The 21,323-nt window shown below is 42.0% G+C and overlaps 1 long non-coding RNA gene across 2 annotated transcripts in view; it reads left to right on the forward strand.

Moving 5' to 3' along the window:
* Window positions 1–21,323, forward strand: part of LOC110339281 — a 233,045-nt gene that overhangs the window by 35,490 nt on the left and 176,232 nt on the right. The window contains exon 3 of one of the 2 annotated variants that reach the window (XR_005880431.1): window positions 6,730–6,898. The exons of the other annotated variant lie outside the window; for it this stretch is intronic. This is a non-coding gene — a long non-coding RNA (uncharacterized LOC110339281). The remainder of the gene's footprint in view (window positions 1–6,729; window positions 6,899–21,323) is intronic. 2 annotated transcript variants of the gene reach the window in all.

The following is a 21,323-nucleotide window of genomic DNA, read 5'->3' on the forward strand; positions in this document are numbered from 1 at the left end:
GTGCGTGCATATGCCAAGGGCACACTAAACGAATAAGAGGATATTATGTAAGTTATTTTTTGCTCATGATAAAATACTGCTATACATTTTTAGGATTACAGGAAAAGTAGATGAATTAACAAACTGAAAAGGTACAAGGTTACTGCTAGTCTCTTTAGTTCTCAAAATAGAATGGCGGAGCACTTGTGCTGAGACCTGTTCTCATTTTATAGACAAGGAAAGCAGAGCTTTAGGAAGTGAATAAAGGAACTCGCCTGAACTCTCATTGTTGGTCAGTGATAGCTTCAGCGCCAAACCTTGTTGACAGATTTGGTATTGTCAGGGGAATGCGTATGTGTGTGGAATTGAGATATTCATTTATTTTCTTGCTTTTTCTTGTATGTGTTAATTTTTCCCTTCAAAACTTCAGCCCCCAGGCTGTGCTTAGGAAGGTAGACAAGGCACAGAGGCTGGGAAGGAACGATGTTTGTCTTTCAAGTCATGGAGACCTATCCTGCTTTGCTTACAGCTCCAGGGAACGGGGGAATGAGTGGCTGCATTGTGCTTGGAGAGGCTGGACCTCAGACTCTGGGGCTTGCTGCTCTAGCAAAGATCTGTGCCAAGGTTGACAGGAGTAAGCAGATCTATCTGACCTCCTAGCTCAAATGGCAGCCTGTGTGGAGGGACTGTACTGACAACAAGAGGATACAGTCAGAAGCACATGTTCTGGGTAGGTCCCCAGAGGGTGATTGTCCCCAGAGGGTGAGGTCCAAAAACTGAGGACTTATACTCAAGTATATTTTGTTTTTGGAATGAAATGAAATACTGTGACTTTTTTAAAAATATAAATCCTTGTTTATAGATTAAAAGACACATCTCCAACTTTTGTGTTTGTTTGAGCCAGAGAAGGGAAGCACAGGGAAGCTGTGATGTTGGGAGTGTGAATCCAAGGCCTTCCTTCATGTCCCCAGATGTGCACTGAGAAGAATGGCCTTATGTGCTGTTCATATTACTATCAACTCAACTTGGTTTTAGGTTATCACAGGGACACGCCAGCTGCTGAATAGCTTAGCTGTTCAGGAGAGTGTTAATGAGCCCAAGGTCAGGGTTCTCATTTCCATACAGTCAAATACACTTAGTGAGAGAGACCTTCAGCTCCAGGCCCACATAGAGAGTCTCTAACCCACATAAGCTCAGTCAGTGAGAGGCTGGGAATGAGTCAGCACACAGCCTGACTGCTGGGCGAAATCTCAAGAGAGGTCACGCTTGATATTCTGGGTATGGAGTGCTTACAGACAAAGCACATGCCAGGAACAGCAGCCAGCTCACAGGCCGCAAGTACTTCAAACCGTAACTGCCAGACAGTCTGCTAGGTAAAGGCCTCTGTCACTCATTGGCCAAGTGCCACATCTATAGTGAAGACTTCACCTATGCTACTCATACTATGGTATCGTTTATTAAACTAATGCAGAGGTTTATTTGGCTTGTTTTGAAGTGCCCAGAAGCAGAACGCGGGTTGAACTTGCTGAGCAAGTGCTCTGCCACTGAGCCAATCGTTTGGTCCCCTAATGGTATACATTTTTAAGAAGCATGTTCAAAAACCTGAAAAACTAGGGCAGGAGAGATGCCTATGGGTCAAAAGCTACTGCTGTCTTGCTGAGAATCTGCATTCAACGTCTAGCACCTGAGTGCATAGCAACCCCAGTGTTGGGCAGGGGTGGGGTGGGGTGGAGAGGCTGCCTGGAGTTCACTGGGTGAGAGACCCTGTCTTGAAATATGAGGTTGAGAGCAGTAAATGAGGACACCCAATGCTGATCTCTAGCTTACACACAAACATACATACGTATACACCACATCACACACACATACACACACACACACACCTCATACCTACACACACCATACATACACACACACACATCATACACATACACATATAGACACACCACACACATACATACACACATACACGCCACACACACACCATACACATTTAGACACACCACACACACATACACACACCACACACATACACACACACATAGACACACACACCACACACACATGCACTATACACACATTCATATACACATACTCACACACATACATACACATAACACACACACACACACACAAAATCACAAAGTGAGGGTTGTACAGGGTGATCTGAATCATGGTGAATCAAATAAACAGGTCTGGGAGAAGGATGGAGGCTGTATTGTAGAACCATGAAAACAGCATGTATCTTCTCACCAGGTCATATTGCTCTAAGGACAGTTTCCCAGCTAGACTGATTACTGAGGTTTCCTCCTGCACTTCCTGGGCTGGGCAGAGACCATGTCCTGGAATATTGTATCTCCAGCACAGTGTGTATGTAGCTATCACAGGGAGTAACTCGCTCTGCCTAGATTTGTCAAAGAAAATTTCATGGGAACAGGTTCATTCAGGACGAGTCTTGGACAAAGGCCTGGCTGATGGTAATTACCCTAAGCTGGAAGCACTTTGGTCTGTGGAGTATTTGGAGCACTAATAATTTTTTTCTTGAAAATCCTCATTCCATACTACTGAATACTGTCACAATTTTGAATTCCTTGCAGCAATTTCTTTTTTTAATTAACTTTTAAAAGCCCTTGCTTCATGCATATCTACACAGCAAAATGGTCCAGAGGCAAGACTTTTTCCTCAAAAGATTATGTTCTTGACATTTCTTCCAACAATTATTTCATCAAATGCTTGAAATACAAAAGAGACTATGACAAAAACAAAACAGTCACTTAACATTTCAACCAAGGCTTTTATCTTGAATAGAAAAAATAAAGGAGACTATTATTGTTATGATTTTTAGTCATTCCAGGTAGAATAACCCATTTTTCAAATAATGAAGAAGTTAAGTGATTTCCTCTCATGACTGATAATCAGACCCAACCAATTTCGTATCTTGTGGAAGAATATGTACTCTTCCTCTTTGAGAGAATACAATAACAGAAGTAGACCCTCCCTATTAAACATTTATTGTGAAAGTAGAAATTTTAGATGAGGCTTTGGGATGAGGCTTTGGGAAGAGTGTCTTGGGGTTGCTGTTCTACACAGACACAGCAGATTGTACAAGTAACTGCTTTGATTGGCTGCTGGAGGTCATATTTTGCAAGGTGTGACACAGCAATTCCAGTCATCAGGAATTGTCTGGTGTAAATCACAGCAACTTTGAAGAACAGGCTAGTTCCCCTCAGCAAAGCACTGCACAAAGGAGCCGAGGGGAAGACCATGGCTCCTGTTCGATTTTGGAGGGGATGGCCTCTCTGGTCAGTCTCCTTTTCTCTTCTTCACTTTAGCAGAGTCCAACAAAAAGGAAATCTTGTCCTCTTTGTAGCTGTGATTCAGAAGGCTAATATTTGCGAACCAGAATAAAACTTCCCATCCATGCCGTTAACGAGATCGAAAAGATCTTAAAAAGTGCCAATTAAGTTTTCCAAAGCAATACTAAGATGATTTGCTCACTCAAAGCCCGTAGTCATGAAATCTACACTCAACTTTCAATTGATGTATGTCCCAATGGAGAGAAGTCACAGATCATCTAGCTCACATGTGACTCCCAGAGCATTTCACTCAGTGAACCGTGTACTCTTGCTTTGTAAATGTACCTGTTGAAAAATAATTTATGTCTGATCGTAGGATACATTGCATAGGTTTCTTGTGTGTGTGTGTGTGTGTGTAAAGTATATGTGACATATGAGAGCAGGGTGTGCACACATGTATGTATACAAGTCCACGTGCCTGTGAGCACAGGGAAGACAGAGGAGGACAAAAGGATTCTGCTCTCACTTTCCACTTTATTGCTTTGAGACAGGTTCTCTCATTGAGCTCAGCTGGTTACCAGAAAGCCCCAGGAAACCCAGCCTCTGCTTCCCACAGTATTGGTGTTACAGGGTTACAGGTGTTGTGGCCAAGCTGGGCTTCTCTCATGGGGACTGGAGATTGGACTTAGGTCCTCATCCTTGCACAGCGTGTACTCTTATCTGCTGAGCAATCTTCCCAGAATATGAGCTTTAAATGAAAGCATGTGAATATTTGCTTTTGTAACCATGTCTTTTAAAAATGAAAACTGTATTTAACTAAACTTCTTTTTATGGACACTGATTATAAGAAGGGGAAAATATATAAAACCATGTCAATGAGAAGTGGTTCAAGCATGTTTTCTTCCTTGTCTACAATCTGCAAAGTGAGGTCAATATGAGACTACATTTATTACAGTGCTTTAGAGATAAGACAGTTCATCTAAATCAACCATATGTCCAGTTCATTGGGTAGATAGTAAGCAGGACAGCTTTGTAACAAATAGCCTCTTAAGGCAGGCTAATGATAATTTTTTGCAGGGAGTGGGGTGTTGAGGCAGCGTTTTGCTGTGTAACCCTAGCCATCCTGGAATTGGAGATCCACCTACCTCTGCCTCCTGAGTTCTGTGATTAAAGGCATGTACCATCACTGCCAAGCAACAACAACAACAACAACAACAACAACAACACACACACACACACACACACACACACACACACACACACACACACACAGCCACAAAGAGAGAGAACTCAGTAGCCTCATCTTTTATGTCTTGTCTTCTCAGCTAGACCTTGGCTTCTGTTCCCGTATCTGGCCAAGATGTTCCTTTGTCTGGGCAGGATCCCCTCTCAGTTTCTACATGTGAGATTGGTTTGTTATATGCTAATTGCATTTTCTCTGAGAGGTTATAAGTTCCCTACGGGTTGAGAGTGTGGTCATCTTATTTCTCACCTCATTCTCAGATTCTGGCAGGCACCTGGTTTGTGATTATCCTCCACTAGATGATAGAACATTATTACCACCAAACAGAATGGAGGAGACCATGTTCCCAGCCTGGGACAGAGTCCTGCTTCCCTGCATTGCTCTGTCACCCTCCCATCTTTAGCATTCCTGGCTAACGGGTTTCCCTGTTTGTTAACCAAGAACAAGAGTAGATTAACCAAGAACAAGAACCAAGAACAAGGCCTGGTTTCCTGGGGCTTTCTGGTAACCAGCTGAGCCCAGGATTGTGGGCTGTCACAGACCACACACATGTGGCATTTAGGAAAAATCACTTTGAAGAAGTGACATTTTGATTTGGCCTAAAATAACAAACCCTTAAGCTCTCAGTCTCAACACAAACCAATGAGTGTATTTACCAGACACACTCAGAGGCAGCTGAGCACATTGGAGCCGTTCCTCGACCTCCAGACACTGACACAGGTGCATGTTGGAGGACAGACCAGACCAGTTTTCTCCACCTTCAGAACAGTGTTATCATACTACCCCACGCCTATCCCAAAAGGCGAGGCCAAAAAGATGAACCTGCCCACAGTTGGCCCTGAGCTAACTCAGAATGCTCTCCCACCCTCAGACAGATCCATCTCACTTAAGTCAGTTTTGTTTTTGAAGTTTTTCTTTGAAAAGCCATCGACATGTTCCTTGTATTGGGGCCCGTTGTTAAAAGCTTGTGTCAGAATATGGTAGCTACATTCTGTTGAAGTCACTGGGGTTTGATGACACTGGGCTGAGATGTGTCAAAGATAGGTGAGAATTTGGGCATCACAGCTCAGTGAATATTCTAGATGGAAGTCTTGAAAGAATTCCTCAGGCAAGGAAGGAACTCGGGCAGAGAGATTCTGGAGGTATCCCGGAGAACAGGAGGCTGCTGTCTGGAACATTCACCTTCAGATATTAGCCCCTCCTCCCTCTGGGGCTTCTTGTCTTTTCCTGTCAGAACTTACCAAAGGCTGTAATTAGACACCTATTTGTGGGTTGCTTACCCAACTCTCATTAGACAAAAACCATGTATTTTCTTACCTCAATTGATTCTACACAAAGTTCGAGAAGTAATGAACATGTGTTTCTTGTTTTTAATAAGCAAGTAAGCCTTAATTTTTTTGAGTGGCTTGCATATTTCTTAAGTGGATAAACAACTGAAGAAATGACTTACTCTGAGCTCACTGAGGCATTCCTGCAGGTTGAGCTAGCAGGGTTTTGGTGTTAGAAAAGAAGGCAAAACCAGAATTCTGAAGCAAAGATGGGTTTGGGTAGGGTAGTGAGCCTCAACTCTAGAAACACGAAAGTCTTGGGTCAAAGACCTTCTGGTTTCTGGAGTAGTAGGTCCTAGAGCTATGGATTAGGAAGAGTAGAGCTGTTCAAGGAGCTGAATGGCATGGAAGGATCTGTGTTTTCTGGGGGCAATGCAGGGTTGACCCAGTGTTTTAAAACATTTTTTTTTTAAGTTAGCATCTAAACTTTTTTTTTTTAACTAAAATTTTGCCTTTTGTTCTTTCCTTTCTCACAAATCCATTTAGAGCCATGGCACTTACAGTTAGGTTGAAGGCAGTTCCTCTTTAACATTCTTTTTCTATTTGGTCCAGCACTATTGTGATGTCTGAGCTGGGAACGCCAGCAATCAGGTAAAGGTGCTTGCTGTATGACAACTTGAGCTTGATTCCCAGGACTCACACGGTAGGAGAGAACTGACTCCTACAGTTGTCCTGGGCCTTCTCTTCTCGTGTACAGAGTGAAGACTTCTAGTTGATGCACTGACCCGGAAGCTTACCCGGAAAACGAAGCTATAACCTCTTCTTCCTGCTTTGCTCAGACCTCTTTTTGTTTTTAATTTTTGACTGTTAAAATATTTAATGCATTTTAAAATGAAATATAGTTACACTAAAATAGCTTAAAGAACTTCTGTCTCCACTGTAGGAAGCTATAGAGAGTGGCCCAGTACCATTCCCCAGCAGATGAGAGAATCAGACCTCGTTAGCCAAGCCAGCATGATGTTCAAGGATGCCCTGGCTCTCCAGCAATGACCTGGCCCTTGAGCATGGCTGATGTATGGTCCTGGTAAGCACCATCTCTCATTCACCAACAGGTCAGTGCCAGTCACATCCTCTCTCCAATAAACCATGCTGCTTCAGGCCGACCCTGTGTGATAAAACTGTGACACTTCTAATAATAGCCATCACAAATCCTGCCTGCCAGACCTTCATTCTAAACTCTAAGCTACTTGTAGCAAGGACAAATGCTTTCAGGAAAATAAGAAGACACTGCGTTGGTCACCTTGACACAGCTATTTCTCTTGTCAGAATTTCCCATCAAAGAGCAGGGAGTTAGTTAGGGGGTTGAATTTTACCCTCTGGTCACTACACACCTAGTTTCAACTCTGCTCTAATTTTTAAAACAACCTGAGCCACAAACGTGAAGGCAAGCAAAAAGGAGAGAGAAACAATGTAATCACAGCTACACCTTTCTTAATGGGGGCCCTTTGTCCTTGGTGTTTCAGAGTAAGCATCAGGAGTTGTCTCGTGGACAGCTGGCTGAGTAAGTCATGTCTGTAATTACATGACAGAATTTGAGGACCAAGCCATACTCTTCTGAGAAACCTGGCTACTCAGGTGGGCTCACAGGGGCTGACCCTTTCCCTGAAGCCTGTGAAATGGGTTAGCAAATTGGCAGTCGTTTTACACCCTGTTGTTTTGAGGCTGAGGGAGAGAATCCTGGGGAATTCTGTGTAAACAGTATGCATAGCCACATCTGAGGAATTGTTATTCCTGGACACGGATCCATTTATTGTTCTTGAGTGCATGTACACATAATTCAAATTCTCTAGTAACTCAGTTCATTTCCATTTCCAGCTGTGTCCCACGTAGCATCAAAACATTTTCACTGAAATCTTTCCTCTTACTCTTTGGCTTCAGATTCTATCTAGTGCTCAGGCAATCAAATTAACTGTTACCTCCCCGGGCAGCTGTGACCCTGAACTTTGTGATTTGTTTTGTGTTTTAAGCATTCCAACACTTGTCTTGTTATGGACACAAATCTAACAGGCACTGTTAGAGAGATGGGCTTTGCTTTAACAAATGAGATTTGTAAACAGGACTCAGGAAACTGTGGTTTTTAACTTTCTCTATTTTCAAATGCTATTTGCTGTGCTTGTGAATGGTGTGTGAGTTAACTATGTACATGGAGATTTCTTAGTACTGTGATACAATTTAGCAATCTTGTTTAGTATGGCTTTGGAATTTTCATCAGCAAATAAAAGTAAGGAGACATAACCTTGTGCTGTTGGGGGTGGGGTGACACTTCAGCTGTAACTTTGGAGTGTTTGGTCTTCCCTAATTAAATGTATGACATCGAATTCACTAATAAAAAATGAAGGGATAGGTCAGGCAAGACAGCAGTTTGTCATGGAAAGACTCGGCCATGCTCTTCTTCATGTCAGAGATAGGATAGCTCTGCTTAAGCAATATCGAAATGCAGATCCACGGCTGAGGGGGATGGCTCTGTTAGCAGAGGGCTTGCGATGCAAGGGGCGGGGACACCTGTTTTGTCCCCAGATCCCATCTAAAAGCAAGCACTGGAGAGATAGATGGGATGATGTCAACAAAGGAACACACGCAAAGCAAGGTGGCAAGGCAGCTTCTTTTTGTACATAGGGTGTGTCAGAACCCAGACAAGGCTAGCAAGCACAGGCGGACCAGATGACCTCTGATTTTTACTTCTAATGCAGTAATGACTGTCTCATTCCATTGGTGCAAGCTTGATTTTTCAATGTGACTCAAATGGCTCATTGCCACAAAAGGGAATGGGGAAGCTCAAAAAATCAGGCCTTTGCCTGCAAAAAAAAATAGTGTCTCACATTAAGACTCATAAGCTGCCTCAGAGAGTTTGAGATCCACTGAAAGACCCTGTTTCCAAACATAACATGGAGAGTGACTGAGGAAATGCTGCAAACACATGCAGCATACAACAACAAAAACAAAAAGTAAAAGACACAGCCATGTTTTAGACCCAGCCTTTCCCTAGCCAGTTACATGAGAATTTAAGTCACCATTCCAGACCCTTGCTTTACTGGAGTAGTTACTAGTCAAATTTTCCTCAGTCCTGACCCAGGGGCTACCAAGTAATGGGTATGTGCCTTTCCCATGGTCTGCATCGAAAATAAGAGAGAAGAGAAAGAAGACAGTATGAGGTGTGAAGTGGAACATGGCAGTTGGGAAATTCCCACACCTTTACCCTAAAAAGAAAAACCAAACCAAACAAAAAAACCAAAATGATCTTGTAAAGGAAGTCCAAAAAAGAATTTAACGGCATTCACTATGACTTAAGAAAAACCGGGCTAGCATTTCTTCATCCCCATAGAGCTTCTGTGGTAATGTGTGAAGCCTAGGGAGAAGCCTGCTTTCTGTCAGTCAGCACCTTAGCGTCCAGTCACAGACACCTGTGTCCTTACTGCCTCAGTGCCCAGTTCCCACAGAACTGAGCAGGGTTTTGTTATTGCTGTTGTTTTGTCTCTGGTATCTGTGCATTTTTTCACACAAAATATGACCTGCCCATTCAATGTAAAAACACAAAACAAAACAAATGAAACAAAAAGGTCTTTCCTTCCAGGAATAACAAAATTGCACAACAAAACTGAAATAGTTTCTATTTTTCCTTTTTCCAAGCAGATTTAACTTGATAGCAGGAACTAAGAAACATTAGACCATGGTGGTCTGGCTGTATCTTGCCTCAGATAACGGCTTGTGTAGCCAATGAAAGTCAGGATGGGGGAAGCAGAGGGACACTGGAGGTCAAGGGGAACGTTTCTGTTGCCCCAGGGTTTCACAATGTACACAGGAAACATTTGAGGATGACTCTCTGTTAACCTGGCAGATTAGCCAATCTCCTGTTTCACCATAAAATGCATTTTTAGCCGTGGTTTATGAACTATAAGCAAAGCCTCCATGTTGCAGGCTCACTGTGTCCTGGAAGCCTTTGGAAGGTCATGTTGACTTAGAAAATCGGACCCCAACAGGGCTGACAAAGGCTTCTCAGCACCTCACTGGCACTGCTCACAGTTGGACTCCCAACTCCAGCCTGCAGGGAGAATCCAGTGTATCAGATTCCTGAAGGCAAGACAGGGACTAACTATCCACATGCCCCAGTCAAATTCCAGCTAATATAACTCATCCTAGCTATACAAATTTCTACCTTTATATACTGAAGATGACCCACAGAGGCTTCTGAGCACCTTCAGTGTTAGTCTGGCTCTAGTGAGTCACCTTCTAGCTCTTTTCTCTAGACACAATTCTTTATTCCCAAAAAACCGTTGGAGAAGACCTAGGGCTATAGCTCAGATGGTAGAGTGCTTGCTTGTCTAGTATGCAGGATGCCCCAGGTTTGATCTCCAGCACTGCATGAATCTAGTGTGGCACTCATTCCTATAATCTTAGGCCTTAGAAGGTACAGGCTGGAGGCTCAGAACCTCATGTTTATTGGCTACATTCAGATTTCAAGCTAGCCTAGGCTACAGGATAGCCTGTAGCAAACAAATAATCCACCAACCAAGAGTCTTGGGGAAATTTCCAGTTGTTTTCAAGATGTTCGGAACCTTTATTGCAGGTTTATCATATGGGAAAAGGTAATCTAGTCCCGTGGTTCAGTGCCTTTATGTCATATATAAAGACTTAAGGGGCCCAGACAGGTGTGTGTGTGGCTTCAGTAGATTTCCAATGTGAGTATATGGCTCATTTCTGAACTATTTCCACAAGTTATGTGTGTTCATGGCTCCTCTGTAAGAAAAGAACCTAAAAGGACATTTTAATTATATCTGTGACATTCAGCATTCTCACCTCTAAGATGTTGTGACAAAGTCACCGGAAATTTCATGGACCTGAGAGGGGCAGCTGTTCACACAGCTCCTGGGCAGTGGGCACTGAGACAGCTGGGAAGCATCCATCACCCTGTAACTGAAGTGGAACTCAGTTTCTATCTCCAAATCCCACATATTATCAAATTTCCAGCTGGCCCTCCAAGGCACAAGGGGTTAGTATGTCTTCTCATCTTAGATCACAATGGTCTTATAGTTCCCTCCGTAATATGCAAAAACTTAAAAAAAATAGTAGAAACAGTAAAAGGAACATTGCTTCTGATAGGAAAATAATAAAAACAAGTAAAATTTGTACATGGACATAATTATTAATCCACATGTTAATAAGTACTGTAAAGGCCCTGTCTTAAGTCTGGAACACTGTGGCTCTGAGACTCCTAGTGGCATAAGCCATCTGGGAAATAGGAAACATTTTAATAGGACACCATTCTACATCCAGAATATAGAATAGTTTAAAAAAAGAAAATTCATCGGAAGAGAAGCTTGGTTCTTAAACTAAGACCCAATACAAAGTTCTCCTCTGGTGCTGCTAGCATTGAATGTTAACGTGACAGGATCCAGAGACCTAGAAGACAAACCTCTGGGCACACTTGTGAAGGAAGGGTTTCTAGTTTAGGTTGTCTGAGATGGCAAGACCCAACCCATTGAATGTGGGCTCATGCCAGATGTGATAGTCCCCGACTGAATGAACACTGTCATCTATATGTCCTACTTGCAGCACCATGCTTTCCCTGCCACGATGGACTGAGTCCTTAGGCTGTGCAGAATAAGTCTCCCTGTCTGTAAGCTGCTTTTGCTGGTATTCGATCACAGTAGACATCAAGATGGAGTGATGGATTCATGGAGCTTTGCCTCATTAAGTGTCTGAGCACAGTCCAAACCCACATCAATAGATACCAGAGCAGGTGTTACCAAGGCAGGTGAAGGAGAAGAGAGACACATTCTGGAGCAGACTGCACTGTCTAAAAATAACCAGAGAATGATAGCTTGAGGAGATCTTTAGACCTTAAACCATTCTAAAAAAAATAATTGTTGGTCATCAGAGAAATGAGGAAGGCAGTTAAAAGTCCAATGAAGATATTGTTCCCTGAAGCTAAGGCTGCTATCAATTCCCAGGTTTTTGGTACTCTGCTCCATTTGAGGTCACAGATAGATGAAGTTATATGCTTGGCCTGTCAAACACCACACACCCTATTGTGAGCTCAGGATCCCAGGTATCTGTGACATGTGTGTCCTTAGAACCTGGGGCTCCATGCGGTTTTCAGGGTAGTGTGCCAGTGATCTATAGTCACCCATGACACAAACGATGAACAAATCTTGACTTCCTTGAGGTCTGGAACTAGTTGGAGCAGCTTGCATTGTGTTAAGCAACATCATCTGACTGTTCAAACTGTCAGGTTCATCACTAGAGCAAAAGTCCCCAATGGCCGCATAAGCAGATTCATCCTACACTGAAAAAGACTCCCACTGCTTCCAGAAGACAGAGAATGTAGCAATCACTCTGCTTGGGTTGCCGCCTTAACTTTGTCATTATCATACTCTGGGCAGGCATTCTTGCCTCCCAGAGCCTCCATCTGTAAAATGGGAATAAAAGTAATATCTGTTCCTAAGTTGGAAGAAGCTAGTTTACACGGAGAGGCCAGCCTAGGACTTGTCATGTCACTCAACACATGCTGTTATCTCACAATTAGAAAGCCTTTAAACAAACACTATGCTAAGGACTAGACTTCTATTCCTATGCATGCTATTTAAATGATGGGAGATGTCATTTTATAAATATGTTTCTCTTATTGGTTAATAAACAAAGCACTTTTAGCCAATAGGGAAGCAAGAGAGGTGGTACAAGGAGAGGTGGAGGATTCTGGGAAACATAGGCAGAGTCAGTCACCATGTAGGACACAAGAGGAGTAATAGGTCCGGATCCTTTTTCTGGTAAGAGAAGACGACAAGGAAATACATAAATTAGTAGTTATGGGTTAAGAATAAGAAGCCCAAGTCCTGAGTCAACAGCTTTATACTAATTTAGTGTCAATGTGTTTCTTTGGGGCAGAGAAGGGTGGCGGGGCTTCCGGGGCCAAGAATCTTACCTTACAAAATGGCGCCCAATGTGGGGCATGAATTTCTACTTAAAATTTGACAAAAGCTTAAAAAGGGATTTTAAAAACAAAAGAACAGAGCCAAGCATGGCCTCTTGGTAGCAGCATTTTCTCAGGTGGGCTCTGTTTTGCTAGAGACAAGCAGAGACTCCCATGGCTCCTCTAAGGGAAAACCAAATGGCTCTTTTAAGAGGCCCTGATTACAATTGAATGGTGTATACAAGCAGCTGTCCAAGCTGACAGCATGCTGCTTGAAGGCAGCATACCAAGGCTGTGAGCACAGCTCTCAGTGCTGGCAGTAAATATATCCCCACCATCATGGAAAGACAGTGGCTAAAACAGCCTCAGCTTTCATTTTAGCAATGGTGTTTAGCAGATAAAAGACATGTATCCAGAAAAAGATAAAGATACATAGTAAGGACAGATTCAAGGGGAAAAAGAAAAACCTCTAGAGGGTTTACAGTATCTTTAAAAATATATGTAGGCAGGGCTGGAGAGATGGCTCAGAGGTTAAGAGCACTGACTGCTCTTCCAGAGGTCCTGAGTTCAATTCCCAGCAACCACATGGTGGGTCCCAGCCATCTTAATGAGATCTGGTGTTCTCTTCTGGCTTGCAGGCAGACATGGAGGCAGGTGTTGTGTTCATAATAAATAAATAAATAAATAAATAAATAAATAAATAAATAAATCTTTAGCCTGTCTCAGGAATGAATAAATAAAATATAACTAAAATAAATTACAAATAAAATAATTATAAAAATATATATAGGCTTGGGAGAAAAAAGAAAAGAAGCAGGACAATGAGGTTAAAAAAAAAGTAGAGTAGCTGGGCTTTGGTAGCACATGCCTTTAATCCCACAGCATTTGGGAGGCAGATACAAGCAGATCAAGGCCAGTCTGGTGTACAGAGTGAGTTCAAGCACAGCCACAGTTACACAGAGAAACCTTGTCTCAAAAAAAGTAAAAGAAATAGAGTAATAATAAATAAATAAGTCACATAAAGATGGGAAATACACAGAGAGTCTAGATACTATATGCTATTGAGATGTCTTTGAATTGTTTGACTAAAGAAGAAACAGCAACTGCTGAAAGAAATGCTGCTGGATTAATCCAATTTATATATTTGAAAAATACTTTGACTTCAAAATTTAAGTCTAAGGACAGGTTATTTTGGAAAAGAATTTCTGCTTTTTTTTTACATAGAAAATAAAAAGCTGTGGATTCCTTCCAGACTAATATAGTTTTATCAAGTAAGACCCCCGGAAGCAGTGGCCCAGTTAATCCAGCTTTCAAAATAGCTGAGATGATAAAGCCTTACAGACTACAACAACCAATATTTGGCCAGGTTTCTGTTTTCTCATGATCTCATGGTTTTCAGTGTCCCCCAAACAGCAGGAAGTAGTTTGGAGTGAATGACGCCCAAAACCCCAAATATTGTTTGTAAATATTTGTTTTCATTTAAATCGTGTTGATTATAAATGGCTAAGGATCACAACCAATCTCTTTTTAAAGGAAAAAATGGGATTATGATATAGAAATGAATACTTAGTATTGGAATGGATTTTCATTTGTTGATACAAATTTAAGGTCAATTTTGTCATATGTGTATTTCTTCTCTTGTTTAGGTATTGTGCTTATACAGCTCATTTAAAATGTAATGTATAATTAAGTACAGATTATATATAGTTACCTATAATAGTCAAAACTTATAGTTACACAGATCTTTTAAAATGTAATACATAATTAAATACAAATTGTATATAGTCACCTATAATAGTCAAAACTTATAGTTAGGTTAGTTGGGTTTTCTAGATATACAGAGATGTCTTTGAGATGGATATTCTTCAAATGTTTCAAACATCTACAGAATATGCATTTAAAATGGTTTAGGGTTTTTCATGACAGTGAGACACAACTGCTCCTGGCAACACCAATTACGTCTGAAAGGAAGATGGGCATCAAAAAAGCTAGTTTGTTTGCTTTCAACATGGCAAGACTAGTCATTTGGGTAAGAAACTGTTCTTGCTTGGAGGGTTTGACTATATACTCTATAGACTGGACATTCAGGACCCACAAGAATGTGACTGCTGAATTTGCAAAACAAGACAGTCCTGAGGGGTTCCTGCTTCATGGAAGAGTCTGCTAGACATTCTGCAGGACATGGGAAAATGACTGGCAAACTGCCAGTACAGGTGGGACAGTTTCAAATTTCCTGCTTTGCTGAGAAGTCTGCCAGACACATTGTGGCCTGTGACCTGAAGATTGATGCTCCAACATTACAGAGGAACTTCAGATGACTGTCCAGGTAGCAAGATGTTCCTGTCAATTCTAGAGTTTACATAGTATCCTTCTGTGGTCTTTGATGGAGTTGAAGATAGTTTCATTGTATGAGAAAAGATAAGTTATATATAAGACTTTAGACTCACAAAGATAGGATAGATTATAGAATATTTTCTTTAAATCTTGCTAAATGTTAATGGATTAGATATTGTAACTATAGTTCTTACTTGATAACTCTTTCGTTATATATATATATATATAATTTTACTATATTAAAGTTAAAAATATTTTTATTTAGACAGAAAAGAGGAGATGATGAGGAATGTTCTTCTGTGTATATGCGCGTCTTATTGGCTGATGAATAAAACACTGATTGGCTAGGCAGGATGATAGGTAGGACTAGGGAACAGGAGGATTCTGGGAAGTGTAGGCAGAGAGGAGTCATCATGTGATCCCAGGAAGCGACATAGCTGGGCAGAAACTGCCACTAGGTAATCATAGAGGTCTGGAGGTCTGTACAGACAAGCAGGAAGTGATATAGCTGTATAGAATTAGAATATAAACAGGAACAAATAGGAAATTGTCCTCTTCTCTTCAGAGAGGTAGCAGGCAAAGGAGTAGCAGGTCTGGCATTTCAGGTAAGCCAAGACCACGTGGAAATACTTAGATTGATAGAAATGAGTTAATAATTAAGTCAGAGCTAGCCAATAAGAAACCATAGTCACCGGCCAACAGTTTCATAATTAGTATATCATCTGTATGTTTATTTGGGAGCTCAAGGGCCACAGGTCCTGCCAGACCAGAAAGTTCATGTTATATTCAATCATGTGTATTCTCCTGTTTTCTGGTTCTCTGTGGGAAAAGCCAAAGGCAGGATGACTGTGTGTGAAGCTCAGAGAAATAGGTCCTGCTTCTTCACTCCCCACACCCATCCTTTCCTCTTTTTTCCTTAACTCAGGCAACAGCCAAGACCCTGAGACCTGTTCATTCCTTGGGAGATTTCGAATGCCTTGCATTTGATCTTTCTGAAAAAAAAGATGAAATAACACCATCAACCAGAATGATCCTCAGTAGCATATTCAGTGCTCCCAAGTCTGAAGGTTTTTGCTTTGTTTGAACAGTTTCATTTTTAATGTTGGAAGAATCTCACAACATTCCCCGATAAGATATATTTATGGAAAGGTCATTTTATGGCACTTTTTAAAAAAAATGGAAACAGGAAATAACTTGTTTCCTGAGTGACAGACTATGCTCTTGGTAAATATTTTATGAAGAGCGGGTGTCTTTTTTCTTTCCAACTGGCTGCAGTTAGAAAAACAGTGAAAGTGTTGGCTAACAATAGTGCTGCAATGTGAACACATCAGTGTTTCTCAACAATTTGCTGTGTTATTTGTGTCAGAAAGGATTTTATCCCAAGTCCATTTCTTCTCTTGCTATCACATGATACAATGAAGAATTTTTCTTCACACAGTCTCTCTGTTCGCATCCACAGCCACAGAGACTGAAAATAGATAATCAACACACACAAATACCTCAGAGCTCCTACACAGACCAGCTTCCCTGGCAGTCCTGAGGAACTCTCTGGGACTCTGGCCAGGGCTATCCTGGCTGTTAAAGAGCTCTGCAATGTTCTTGATCTTTCTGTAGCTCAGTTTCTGCATGTGTAAATTGAGTGTCTTGCTTTCCAAATTTCCCTTCAAACTTCACTTTCTTCCTTCCACCACGAATTCAGCCTATTTTTTGACAGTATATTTATTCAGGAGTCAAGATAGAGAAGGGCCACAGAGAAAACTGCTGTGGTCTTTCACAATCTGAATCAAAGAAATCTATATGGCAAGACCTGGCAGTTTCTTTGGATTTATCATTTTCAATTCTATCAAGTGGTCTCATAATGGTGAATAGCATAGGACTTGATCTTATCTGTTTTTTTCCCATTCTGTTGTTTATCTGCCCATCCATCCACCCATCCATCCACCCATGACCCACCCATAATCCACCCTTCCATCCATCTATAACCTATCCACCATCTGTCTTTCTCTCTATTTCTTTCTTTCTTTCTTTCTTTCTTTCTTTCTTTCTTTCTTTCTTTCTTTCTCTCTCTCTCTCTTTCTATCTATTTGTCTATCCATCTATCATCTATCTCCCTTCCATCCATTTATTCATTTATCCATCCACCTATCCATTTATCCATGTATCATTCATGCATCTATACATTCATTCATCATTTACCTACCCATCCATCCATTGATCCACCTGTTTTCACACTGAAATTCCAAGCAGTAACAGAAACTTTCCTGAGAATGTCTATAAGGAACTGACCCAGTACCTATAACTCTAGGACCTGATTTTCAACTTCTTACTAGTTCATTGAATCTCTTGAGAATATTACACTTTTGATGTGGGGCTAATGAGCCAGCTCTATGGGTAAAAGCATTTGTCTCAAAATCCTGATGACCGGAGTATCATCTCCATGATCCACGGTGGAAGGAGAAACTCTTGAAAGTTGTCTTCTTATTTCCACACATGCACTGTGTCATGGGTACAGCCTCTCTCATATATACATCATACTTACACATATGCATGCATCACACATACACATACATGCAATCACTTTTTAAAAAAAGAATCTGTTGTCTAAGAGGTTGAACTGACTGATGACAGAATAATTACCCTTTGTTGCAGGCTGCCTTTCATCCATCTATTCTGTGAGTGTGATGAGGCAATAGAGAGTGGGTTCAGTGAACTGCTAGCATCTTTAAAATTGCAAGATGTTGATACATGAAAGAATGTAAATTTTAGAAGCATGGGGAATTCTATAAAGTTTCATAAAATATGTTTATTAATTCTTTGAGAACTTTATAGAGTATATTTTATCATATTCCCATTTCTTCCCCCAACTTCCCCCACATCCTCCACCTTCATCTCTGTACAAACCCAACTTCATGCTCTCTCTCTCTCTGTGTCTCCCTCCCCCCTCTCTCTCCTGGTCTCTCTCTCTCCCTCCTTCCCTCCCTCCCTTACTCCCTCTCCCTCTCTCACACTCTAATCAATCAAGTAAGTCATGTTTTTTCTTAAAGAAAACGAGACTTTACCCAGGAAAGAGGGAGGGTGGAGTCGTTTCCTGTTTGAGGTTGGTTGAACAGTGAAATGTGTGTGCTGTTTGGGAGCCTGTTTCATAATGGCAGGAGGCCTAGAACATCCTGGCCTTAGGGTGTAGGAAACCCCAAGATTCATACGAGCTCTGTCAGAAGCCCAGCGGAGTGTTCCCAGTCAGTGTCAATCCAGAAGCATTATTCACTGAGAGTTTTCAGTAAATGATTTTATTCTTTTTAGAGACTAGAAGGTTAACCATTGATCTAAAGCACTGGTATTCCCCCAGCTAGTGTGGTGTGAACAGGACATGCTTGGTGCCGTGAGTGTGGTGTGAGGAGAAGAAGGGGCATACTTGGTGTGCTGGGGCAGCAAGGGAATTACAAGGGTGCAGTTCAAAACCTGTTCTTGTGCTCTAGGTTTTTGAGCAGCTGCTGTCCTGCTGTCCTGCCTTGCTATCTGTGGTGACTGTTTCTGTCAAGATCTTGGTCAGGTTTTCAGTCTGGTGCTCTGCCTGGTGACTGAGTCTTTCCTGTTCACATGCTGATCATACTTGGAAATTATGAGTCATTGAAATGCAGCCATGAACACTGGGGGTGGGGAGATTAATAGAGAAAGTGTAGCCAGGACTTCCTGTTCCAACTCAGGGTCATTATCTCGGGGCAAGCCGGGGACTTCTATGGTGATAGGACACCCACATTCAGCTGTCATTTACAACTCACAAAACTGACTTAGGAAGGGTATAGGGAGCCCTAATACAAAAACAAACAACAATTCAACCTTTCGTAGACCTCAGGCTGCTTTCCACTTCCTGTTAGCTGGTGAGATTCCCAACTGTTCACATTTGCCTGCCTCTCCCAATGCCCAGCAGCTTCAGTCCTAGTTAAAATAACGCAGGGTTTGTAACATTACGATTTAACAGGAGTTAGAAGACCTCCGTCTAGAGGGTGAAGGCAATTGACACCAGCAGCACTTTTCCTGTAATTCATGCACTATGGTTGATTCATCATTCCTCAGCTAGTCTTCCAAGAGCGACCACAGCACAGTCAGCTATCAGATTGCCTTGCAAAGGGTTTAAATGAGCACTACCCTGATAGCAATGCTAGTGCTGGCTGAAAGTTGCTCAGTGTTTGGTGCTCAGAAATCAGTCTAATTACATGCTAATGTAAAAGAGTTCAGCCTTAGAACATTTCTTCGTAAAGGATAATTTTGAAGTCAAGAAGGGTTTGTTACTCACAGCACAGACTTCACAGGTGCAACATTCATTGATGATTTGTACTTAAAGTGTGGCATGGGGGTATATACCTTTAATTCTAGCACTGAGGAGGCAGAGGCAGAGGCAGGCAGATCTCTGAATTTGAGACCAACCTGGTTTACACAGTGAGCTCCAGGACAGTTGGGGGTACACAGAAGACACTGGTTGGCTTCTATAATCACTCTCCACTGCCAACCCTTTTGTGCGGCTTGAGTGGTGAAGGGATGAAGAAAAGACAGACAGACAAACACAAAACAGCTGCTAGGATAGACTTGGCTCTCTGATGAGAAACCTCAGCATGTTGTTATAAAGTTGAACAGACAGTGGGGTTATTTCACATAGCTGACCAAGGAGGCAGGTTTAGCTAATCTTGGCAGGAACCGTCTCTGCCGGAGAGTAATCTTAGGGTCATAAATATCTGGGGTAAGAAGGCCATGGTGACACACGCTGTCAACATCCACATGCTGACAAGAACAATACTTCTAGGTTGACATGCCTGACTGAAGATACCAAGTCTGGCCTTCACACACATAGGTGTATACACAGACACACAGTCCACACCTTCTGTCCTGCCATGTGCCCCTGGGCTTCTTTGCTGGTTTTCTTGGCTTCAGAATGCCTGTGCTGTTGTTCTTCCCTTGGAAGCAAGAGCACTAACTCTTCAATTCAGATTAAAGGCTAACCCTGCAGTCACTTGAAGATTCCAGTTTCCTCCAAAGCCTCCACCTCCCATTTTGTTTAGAAGCTTGTGCAATCACCAGCTTAATAGCCCTTATAGCCTTCTCCATGCAGCATTGTGAAGGTGAATTACTTGTTTGTTCTTCCATCAGGCTTTAGGTTTTTGAGACCAGGAATCTCAAGACAACTGACTAATTATAGGATCTGTAACAATCCCTGACACAGATGACCGTTGATAAAAATTTTCCAAATAGTTGGTGAACTCTGATAAGCCAAATTTCTGTGATGCTACCAACCACATCATTCTTCAACTCAATCATAAACATTTTCCTATAATCATATGCATGTGCACGCATGCGTGCACATACATGTACACACATACAAATAACCCTTAATGGTGAGCAAACAGTTTTACAAGTAACTTTATTTACACCCAATTTGGCTAAGATTGTCTGAAAATTTACCTCCACTGTGAAGTTACAGATCCTTAAGATTTGTCATGGTAAAGACCAGAGAACAAGGTGGCCTTGAGGGACAAGGTTGTCTGGAATACAAATGGGTACTTTTGGTCTGGAAGAAGGAGCCTAGCTTTTGCTTGCACCTGACACAAACAATTTAAAAAGAGAAAGGATTTATTTACAGTTGATTTACAGGGTTTGACAAAGGAAGAATGCTGTGGAAGAATGCTGTGTACCTTGTGGTAGGCAGGAGAGAGAGAGAGAGAGAGAGAGAGAGAGAGAGAGAGAGAGAGAGAGAGAGAGAGAGAGAGAGAGAGAGAGAGAGAGAGAGAGAGAGAGGACCGAGTAGACATATTAGCTGGATAAGACACGATCCTTTAGCACACGTAACCAGTGACCTCTAAGTCCACCAGGCCTACTTCCTAACAGGACATCAATGTCGTCATCCATTCTCTGTCTAAACCCTGGCAGCTCGTAGGGCTAGAGAGCTTTTTCCTAGATTGTCTCGAAGATAGGATGGTATTGTTTAGCTAGCCTTTCACTAGACGTTAATGTGGAAGTAAGATATGCAGGCTTAGGAGGACATGACACAGTTCTGGAGCACAAGGTGAGCTGTGTCTTCTGGAATGGGGTGGCATCTCTGATCCAGCGATTCCACACTTGGGTGGGCAGGCAGGAGGGCAGGAAGACTCACCTTGGAGCAGGCAGTGCGATATTAGGGTCAAGCCACCACTGTGGTCTAGAGCAGTGTTCCCCAAACTCCATGCAATGAAATGCAGCATTACAAA

Source organism: Mesocricetus auratus, unplaced genomic scaffold (genome assembly GCF_017639785.1).
Source record: "Mesocricetus auratus isolate SY011 unplaced genomic scaffold, BCM_Maur_2.0 Super-Scaffold_100011, whole genome shotgun sequence".
In the NCBI taxonomy this organism is placed as follows: Eukaryota; Metazoa; Chordata; class Mammalia; order Rodentia; family Cricetidae; genus Mesocricetus; species Mesocricetus auratus.